Raw genomic sequence first — 10,316 nt, forward strand, 5'->3', positions numbered from 1 at the left:
CAGTAGTTGTGGCACACGGGCTTAGGTACTCTGCGGCATGTGGGATCTTCCCAGACCAGTGCTTGAACCTGTGTCCCCTGCATTGGCAGGCAGATTCTTAACCACTGTGCCACCAGGGAAGTCCCCATTTGTTTTTAATGTATACATATCTTTATATTTAAAGTGGGTTTCTTGTAGATAACATATAGTTGGGTCTTGTTTTTTGGTCCACTCTTGACAATCTTCTTTTATTGGTATATTTCAAACATTGACATTTAAAGTGATTATTGATATAGCTGGATTAATTTCTACCATATTAGTTTTTATTTGTTGACTTTTTTATATTGTTCCTATTTTTGTCTTCCACTTCTTTTGCTGTCTTTTATAGTTTTAATTGAACATTTTATATGATTCTGTTTTCTTTCATTTCTTAGTATATCACTTATCCTTCTTTGTTTACTTCTTTTAGTGTTTGCCCCAGAGTTTGCAGTATACATTTGCAATTAATCCAAGTCCACTTTCACATAACACTATACCACTTCATGGTGCAGTGTGAGTACCTTGTAATAATAAAATAATTACAATTCCTGCCTCCCATCCATTGTATCATTGCTATCATTCACTTCACTTATACATAGCATATATATAAGCATGCGTAATTGAATATATTTTTACTATTATTATTTTAAACAAACTTATCTGTTAGATCAATTAAGAATAAGAAAAATAAAAATTTTTGTTTTCCCTTCACTTATTCCTTCTCCAATGCTCTATTTTCTTTATGTAGATCTGAGTTTCTGACTATATCATTTTCCTTCTCTCTGAAGAACTTCTTTTAACATTGATTGCCATGCAGATATACTGGCAACAAAGTCCCTCAATTTATGTTTGTTTGAGAAAGTCTTTATTTCTCCTTCATTTTTGCCAGATACAGAATTCAATGTTGGTGTTTTTTTCCCCCACCACTTTTTCTTTCTTCCTTCCTCCCTTCCTTCCTTCCTTCCTTCCTTCCCTCCCTCCCTCCCTCCCTCCCTCCTTCCTTCCTTCCTTCCTTCCTTCCCTTATTTATTCTATTTTTTTGGCTGCACTGTGCAGCATGTGGGATATTAGTTCCCTGACCAGGGATCGAACCTGCACCCCCTGCAGTGGAAGCACAGAATCTTAACCACTGACCGTCAGGGAAGTCCCTCCCCCAACACTTTAAAAATTACACTCTACTCTCTTCTTGCTTACATGGTTTCTGAGGAAAAGTTGGATGTAATTCTTATCTTCATTCTTCTATAGGTAAGGTGTTTTCTCCCCTGATTTTTCAAGAATTTTTCTTTTTGATTTTCTGCAATTTTAATATGATATACCTAGGTGTAGGGTGTTTTTTGTTCTTGTTGTTTTGTTTTTGCATTTATCCTGCTTGGTGTTCTCTGAGGTTCCTGGTTCTGTGGTTTGGTGTCCGACATTAATTTGGGGGAAATTCTCAGTCATTACAGCTTCAAACATTCTTTTGTTTCTCTATTCCCCTTCTGGTATTCCCATTATGCATATGTTACACCTAACTTTTAGTTGTCCCACAGTTCCTGGATATTCTGTTCTACTATTTTCAGTGTGTGTGTGTGTGTGTGTGTGTGTGTGTGTGTGTGTGTTTTTGCTTTGCTTTTCAGTTTTGGAAGTTTCTTTCTTTTTTTTGAATTTTTGAATTTTATTTCATTTTTTTTTTATACAGCAGGTTCTTATTAGTTATCTATTTTATACATATTAGTGTATATGTCAATCAAAATCTCCCAATTCATCCTACCACCACCACTGCCTCCGCCACTTTCCCCCCTTGGTGTCCATATGTTTGTCTTTACATCTGTGTCTCTATTTCTGCCCTACAGATGGGTTCATCTGTACCATTTTTCTGGGTTCCACATATATACGTTAATATACGATATTTGTTTTTCTTTTTCTGACTTACTTCACTCTGTATGACAGTCTCTAGATCCATCCACGTCTCTACAAATAACCCAATTTCGTTCCTTTTTATGGCTGAGTAATATTCCATTGTATATATGTACCACAACTTCTTTATCCATTCGTCTGTCGATGGGCATTTAGGTTGCTTCCATGACCTGGCTATTGTAAACAGTGCTGCAATGAACATTGGGGTGCATGTGTCTTTTTGAATTATGGTTTTCTTTGGGTATATGCCCAGTAGTGGGATTGCTGGATCATTTGGTAATTCTGTTTTTAGTTTTTTAAGGAACCTCCATACTGTTCTCCATAGTGGCTGTATCAATTTACATTCCCACCAACAGTGCAAGTGGGTTCCCTTTTCTCCACACCATCTCCAGCATTTGTTGTTTGTAGATTTTCTGGTGATGCCCATTCTAACTGGTGTGAGGTGATACCTCATTGTAGTTTTGATTTGCATTTCTCTAATAATTAGTGATTTTGAGCAGCTTTTCATGTGCTTCTTGGCCATCTGTATGTCTTCTTTGGAGAAATGTCTATTTAGGTCTTCTGCCCATTTTTGGATTGGGTTGTTTGTTTTTTTAATATTGAGCTGCATGAGCTGTTTATTTATTTTGGAAATTAATCCTTTGTCCATTGATTCGTTTGCAAATATTTTCTCCCATTCTGAGGGTTGTCTTTTCATGTTGTTTGTAGTTTCCTTTGCTTCGCAAAAGCTTTGAAGTTTCATTAGGTACCATTTGTTTAGTTTTGGTTTTATTTCCATTACTCTAGGAGGTGGATCAAAAAAGATCTTGCTGTGATTTATGTCAAAGAGTGTTCTTCCTATGTTTTCCTCTAAGACTTTTATAGTGTCTGGTCTTACATTTAGGTCTCGAATCCATTTTGAGTTTATTTTTGTGTATGGTGTTAGGGAATGTTCTAATTTCATTCTTTTACATGTAGCTGTCCAGTTTGCCCAGCACCACTTATAGTAGAGACTGTCTTTCCTCCATTGTATATCCTTGCCTCCTTTGTCATAGATTAGTTGACCATAGGTGCGTGGGTTTATCTATGGGCTTTTTTTTTTTTTTTTTTTTTTTTTGTGGTATGCGGGCCTCTCACTGTTGTGGCCTCTCCCATTGCGGAGCACAGGCTCCGGACGCACAGGCTCTGGACGCACAGGCTCAGCGGCCATGGCTCATGGGCCCAGCCGCTCCGCGGCATGTGGGATCCTCCCAGACCGGGGCACGAACTCGTGTCCCATGCATAAGCAGGCAGACTCTCAACCACTGCGCCACCAGGGAAACCCTATATCTGGGCTTTCTATCCTGTTCCATTGATCTATATTTTTGCTTTTGTGCCAGTACCATATTGTCTTGATTACTGTAGCTTTGTAGTATAGTCTGAAGCCAGGCAGTCTGATTCCTCCAGCTCCATTTTTTTCCCTCAAGACTGCTTTGGCTATTCAGGGTCTTTTGTGTCTCCATACAAATTTTAAGATTTTTTGTTCGAGTTCTGTAAAAAATGCCACTGGTAATTTGATAGGGATTGCATTGAATCTGTAGATTGCTTTCGGTAGTACAGTCATTTCCACAATATTGATTCTTCCAATCCAAGAACATGGTATATCTCTCCATCTGTTTGTGTCATCTTTGATTTCTTTCATCAGTGTCTTATAGTTTTCTGAATACAGGTCTTTTACCGCCTTAAGTAGGTTTATTCCTAGGTATTTTATTCTTTTTGTTGCAGTGGTGAATGGGATTGTTTCCTTAATTTCTCTTTCTGATCTTTCATTGTTAGTGTATAGGAATGCAAGAGATTTCTGTGCATTAATTTTGTATCCTGCAACTTTACCAAATTCATTGATTAACTCTAGTAGTTTTCTGCTGGCATCCTTAGGATTCTCTATGTATAGTATCAAGTCATCTGCAAACAGTGACATTTTTACTTCTTCTTTTCCAATTTGTATTCCTTTTATTTCTTTTTCTTCTCTGATTGCCATGGCTAGGACTTCCAAAACTATGTTGAATAATAGTGGCGAGAGTGGACATCCTTGTCTTGTTCCTGATCTTAGAGGAAATGCTTTCAGTTTTTCACCATTGAGAGTGATGTTTGCTATGGGTTCGTCGTATATGGCCTTTATTATATTGAGGTAGGTTCCCTCTATGCCCACCTTCTGGAGAGTTTTCATCATAAATGGGTGTTGAATTTTGTCAGAAGCTTTTTCTGCATCTATTGAGATGATCATATGGTTTTTATTCTTCAATTTGTTAATAAGGTGTATCACATTGATTGATTTGCATATATTGAAGAATCCTTGCATACCTGAGATAAGTCCCACTTGATCATGGTGTATGATCCTTTTAATGTGTTGTTGGATTCTGTTTGCTTGTATTTTGTAGAGGATTTTTGTATGTATATTCATCAGTGATATTGGTCTGTAATTTTCTTTTTTTTTCTTATCTTTGTCTTGTTTTGTTATCAGGGTGATGGTGGCGTCATAGAATGAGTTTGGGAGTGTTCCTTCCTCTGCAGTTTTTTTGGAAGAGTTTGAGAAGGATGGGTGTTGCTCTTCTCTAAATGTTTGATAGAATTCACCTGTGAAGCCATCTGGTCCTGGACTTATGTTTCTTGGAAGATTTTTAATCACAGTTTCAATTTCATTACTTGTGATTGGTCTGTTCATATTTTCTGTTTCTTCCTGGTTCAGTCTTGGAAGGTTATACCTTTCTAAGAATTTGTCCATTTCTTCCAGGTTGTCCATTTTATTGGCATAGAGTTGCTTGTAGTAGTCTCTTAGGATGCTTTGTATTTCTGCGGTGTCCATTGAAACTTCTCCTTTTTCATTTCTAATTTATTGATATGAGTCCTCTCCCTCTTTTTCTTGATGAGTCTGGCTAAAGGTTTATCAATTTTGTTTATCTTCTCAAAGAACCAGCTTTTAGTTTTATTGATCTTTGCTGTTGTTTTCTTTGTTTCTATTTCATTTAATTCTGCTGTGATCTTTATGATTTCTTTCCTTCTACTAACTTTGGGTTTTATTTGTTCTTCTTTCTCTAGTTCCTTTAGGTGTAAGTTTAGATTGTTTATTTGAGATTTTTCTTGTTTCTTGAGGTAGGCTTGTATTGCTATAAACTTCCCTCTTAGAAATGGTTTTGCTGAATCCCATAGGTTTTGGATCATTGTGTTTTTGTTGTAGTTTGTCTCTAGGAATTTTTTGATTTCCTCTTTGATTTCTTCAGTGATCTCTTGGTTATTTAGTAACGTATTGTTTAGCCTCCATGTGTTTGTATTTTTTACATTTTTTCCCACATAATTGGCTTCTAATCTCATAACATTGTGGTCAGAAAAGATGCTTGATATGATTTCAATTTTCTTAAATTTACTGAGGCTTGACTTGTGACCCAAGATGTGATCTATCCTGGAGAATGTTCCGTGTGCACTTGAGAAGAAAGTGTAATCTGCTGTTTTTGGATGGAATGTCCTATCAATATCAATTAAATCTCTCTGGTCTATTGTGTCATTTAAAGCTTTTGTTTCCTTATTAATTTTCAGTCTGGATGATCTGTCCATTGGTGTAAGTGAGGTGTTAAAGTCCCCCACTATTGTTGTGTTACTGTCGATTTCCTCTTTTATAGCTGTTAGCAGTTGCCTTATGTATTGAGGTGCTCCTATGTTGGGTGCATATATATTTATAGTTGTTCTATCTTCTTCTTGGATTGATCCCTTGATCATTATGTAGTGTCCTTCCTTGTCTCTTGTAACATTCTTTATTTTAAAGTCTATTTTATCTGATATGAGTATTGCTACTCCAGCTTTCTTTTGATTTCCATATTCATGAATATCTTTTTCCATCCCCTCACTTTCAGTCTGTATGTGTTCCTAGGTCTGAAGTGGGTCTCTTGTAGACAGCATATATATGGGTCTTGTTTTTGTATCCATTCAGCCAGCCTGTGTCTTTTGGTTGGAGAATTTAATCCATTCACGTTTAAGGTAATTATCGATATGTATGTTCCTATTACCATTTTCTTAATTGTTATGGGTTTGTTTTTGTAGGTCCTTTTCTTCTCTTGTATTTCCCAGTTAGAGAAGTTCATTTAGCATTTGTTGTAGAGCTGATTTGGTGGTGCTGAATTCTCTTAGCTTTTGCTTATCTGTAAAGCTTTTGATTTCTCTGTCAAATCTGAATGAGATCCTTGCCGGGTAGAGTAATCTTGGTTGTAGGTTCTTCCCTTTCATCACTTTAAATATATCGTGCCACTCCCTTCTGGCTTGTAGAGTTTCTGCTGAGAAATCAGATATTAACCTTATGGGAGTTCCCTTGTATATTTTTTGTCATTTTTCCCTCATTGCTTTCAATAATTTTTCTTTGTCTTTAATTTTTGTCAATTTGATTACTATGGGTCTCGGTGTGTTTCTCCTTGGGTTTATCCTGTCTGGGACACTCTGCACTTCCTGGACTTGGGTGGCTATTTCCTTTCCAATGTTAGGGAAGTTTTTGACTATAATCTCTTCAAATATTTTCTCAGGTCCTTTCTCTCTCTCTTCTCCTTCTGGGACCCCTGTAATGCGAATGTTGTTGGGTTTAATGTTGTCCCAGAGGTCTCTTAGGCTGTCTTCATTTCTTTTCATTCTTTTTTCTTTATTCTGTTCCACAGCAGTGAATTCCACCATTCTGTCTTCCAGGTCACTCATCTGTTCTTCTGCCTCAGTTATTCTGCTATTGATTCCTTCTAGTGTATTTTTCATTTCAGTTATTGTATTGTTCATCTCTGTTTGTTCTTTAATTCTTCTAGGTCTTTGTTAAACATTTCCTGCGTCTTCTCGATCTTTGCCTCCATTCTTCTTCTGAGGTCTTGGATCATCTTCACTATCATTATTCTGAATTCTTTTTCGGAAGGTTGCCTATCTCCACTTAATTTAGTTGTTTTTATGGGGTTTTATCTTGTTCCTTCATCTGGTACAAAGTCCTCTGCCTTTTCATTTTGTCTGTCTTTCTGTGAATGTGGTTTTCCTTCCACAGGCCGCAGAATTGTAGTTCTTCTTGCTTCTGCTGTCTGCCTTCTGGTGGTTGAGGCTCTTCAGTTTTGGAAGTTTCTATTGAGATATCCTCAAGCACAGAGGTTCTTTTCTCAGCTGTGTCCAGTCTATTTGAAAGCTCATCAAAGGCATTCTTCGTTTCTGTTCCAGTGTTTTTTATCTCTAGCTTTTCTTTTTTATTCTTTCTTAGAATATCCATCTCTCTGCTTACATTGTCTATCTGTTGTTTCATGCTGTCTACTTTATCCATAAGAGCCCTTAGCATAGTAATCATAGTTATTTTAAATTCCCGATATGATAATTCCAGTCATCCCTGCCATATCTGAGTCTGGTTCTGAGGCTCATTTTTGTCTCTTCAAACTGATTTTTGTCTTTTAGTATGCTTTGTAATTTTCTTTTTTTGATTGCAGGGCATGGTATACTGGGGGAAAGGAATTGCTGTTTAGCAATTTAGTAATGTGGGGGTGGGGTAGAGGGAGTGTTATTAGTCCTGTGATTAAGTCTGAGTCTTTTACTGAGCCTGTGTACCTGGACTGTGAACTTCTCAAGTGCTTCTTAGTATCCCATCCCCGCATAGGTGGGACAGGTTGGCTAGAGTGGGCTGTAGTTAGGGATTTCCCTTCTCCTACATGGAAGGCTAGAGTCTGCTGGAGTAGGGTATTTCTTTTCCCCCATGCCAGCTAGGCTCTGGTTAGATAGCTCTGGCATAGTTCAAAATGGTTGCTTTTCCCCTCCCCCTACCAGAAGCATGAGGGGATTTTTCTCCGATACTTACTGTGAGAACCTGGTCAAGTTTCGGAGGTAAAACTCACAAAGGTGTGGGGACTCCCTATGACTTAGTGCCCTGGAGTTTTTGACTCGAAGACTTGCCCACACTGAGCCTCCAGCAATTCATCAGTTACAGTTTAGGTATTCCTGTCCTAGAATTGGTGCCCACAGAGGTTTCTACACATGGATTTGTGCTTCAGTAAGTTGTAATTCTCTGTATTGGCCTGTTGGACTCTCCACTTTTGGGGCCAGCAGTTTTCCCTGTTGCCTCATTTCTTTTAAAGATATAAGAAGAGTTGTTGATTTTCTAGTTTTTTACTTGTTAGGATAGAGTATTAACTTCCAAGCTCTTTACTTGGGGGGACTGGAAACTGGAATTCTGTTAACCTTTTATTGATTTGTAGGAACTGGTATTTGAAAAACCATCCTTTTGTGGTTTGAATTGCAAGTGTTTTTTCCCCATTGTTTATTGGCCTTTTGACTTTTCTTATGGCTGTTTTTGCCATCCAAGGTCTATTATTTATTGAGGAACAGGCTCTATACTGGGTGCTGAGGAAACCAGGATGAACAAGATCAACAATTTCCTGCTTTCCTGGAATGTCCAGTCCATTGATCCAAGGAGGGCTGGTTCTGTAACAACAGCATAGAGATCTGGGCTATAGGTTTGACCTGATGAACGAATTATATGAACTATACAGGGCTTGTAGCTACCAAATCTAGAATAGCCCATAGATGACACAGATGAAGAAATAGGCCTAGAGAAGGAAGAGACCAGCACAAGGTTTCCTAGCAAATTGGTGTCCCAGCTCTGGAGGCTTAGTTCAGAGCTCTTTTCTCTCCATCAAAAAGCTGCTCCTGACCAGTTCGGGTCCTATAACATCATCTCCCCAGAATTCTGTTTTCCCCCATAAAGTGAGGGGTAGGATCAAGATTTTAACTGACTCAGTCTGTACTGAGGGAGCATTTGGAGTAGGAAATGGAACCAGAATGTCTTGCTGGATGTAGAGAGTAGTTCGAGGCATCATCTGCTAGGAGGAAGCTTGTAAGGAGCTGCCCTATGGACTGAGCCAGACAGGCATTTCCAGGGACTTGGCCTCTCCCACTGGCCACACCGCGACCATTCCCATTCTAACTAGGCTGGACCAGCCCTGAGTAAGTACTTCTGTAATGAGAAACTTCTCTCATCAACTCTTTGGTTACTGTGAAGCAACAAAGATAGGATAAGTGCTTATTTCTTTATTCTTTTCCAGGTTTTAAAATGAATTGATTTCTTAGTATCATCCAATGATTTTTTTATTTTTTAAGGATCATTATGAACTTATGGATATCTGATGTGTTTTAGTCCATTTTAACTAAAGATGCTCATATTGTCCCATCTTTAGCAAGAAAGAACCTTTTCAAGGTGGATCCTGGGTCCTTTCTTTCTACAGGCCTTCAGTAGTGTTTGGGAGCTTGCTTGACAACCGATATGACAAGATGTTCCAGGCTCATCTTGTACATTCTCTGCCCTAAGCTTGTAATCAGCCATTTCTCCGAGGAGGTCCTTGGATGTTAGAAGACCACAGTCTGGGCTCATCTGCCTCTTGGGAGAGTTTCTTCTTGTGTCCTGGCTGAACAACATGGAAATTAGGGCATGGGTGTCTCTTGCCTAGCTCTAAAACAGATACTCTATTCAAGCCTTAGATATAAAAGGGGAAAACTCCTTGTACTTCTCTAAGATATCACAGTTGTTTCTCAATTTAAGGCAGTGGTTTTCCACCTTGCCTACATACTGGAACCCCCTAGGGAGCTTTAAAAAAATACTGGATCCATCCTGGATGCATGCCCAGAGATTCTGGTTTAACTGGACTAGGATCTGGCCTGGGCAATAGAATTTGTAAAAGTGCGAAGCAGCCAGATGGTGTGGAACCCTGGCTGCACATTGTTTATCATTCCATATGTGTTGTTACACTTTACTACCTTGTGTATGGAGTTTTAAAGGTTACTGTTGTGCAGTCTTAAAAATTTATATGAATTGTATCCTACTGAGTATGCCACTGGGAGCTTGTTTTTACCTAGCATTGTTTTGATGCATCCCAGTTGATACTTACACCTCTGGTTCATTCATTGTAACTATTATAGCTGGTTAAAACCTTACTTCTACACCATCATTTGCTGCTCTCTTTTACTGCAAAATTCATGTGCAGTTAGTGGTTCAGGTCAAAAACCTTGGAGTCATCCTTGACTCCTCTTTTTTAATGTCCCAAATCCATTCATTTGGAAATCCCCTTAGCTCTGTCTTCAAATATATCTGACAATTTCTCATCACCTCCACTGCTACCACTGGGTTCCAGCCATCATAATCTTTTGCCTGGATTATTGCAGTAGCACCCTAAGTGGTCTCCCTGGTTGATCTCCTATAATTGATTGTCTCAAAGCAGTCAGGATAATATAAATCAGATCATTCCTCTTCTCAAAACCCTCCAATGGATTCCCATCTCTCTCAGTAAAATCAAGTTTTACCTGGGCCTGCCAGAACATGGCATGCATTTCTACCATCTCACCACCTTCTGATCTTGTTACTGAGTCCAAGATCGTACCGCTCACCGCCACATGTCAGG

This window comes from Leucopleurus acutus, assembly GCF_964270905.1.
Source record: "Leucopleurus acutus genome assembly, chromosome: 14".
NCBI lineage: Eukaryota > Metazoa > Chordata > Mammalia > Artiodactyla > Delphinidae > Leucopleurus > Leucopleurus acutus.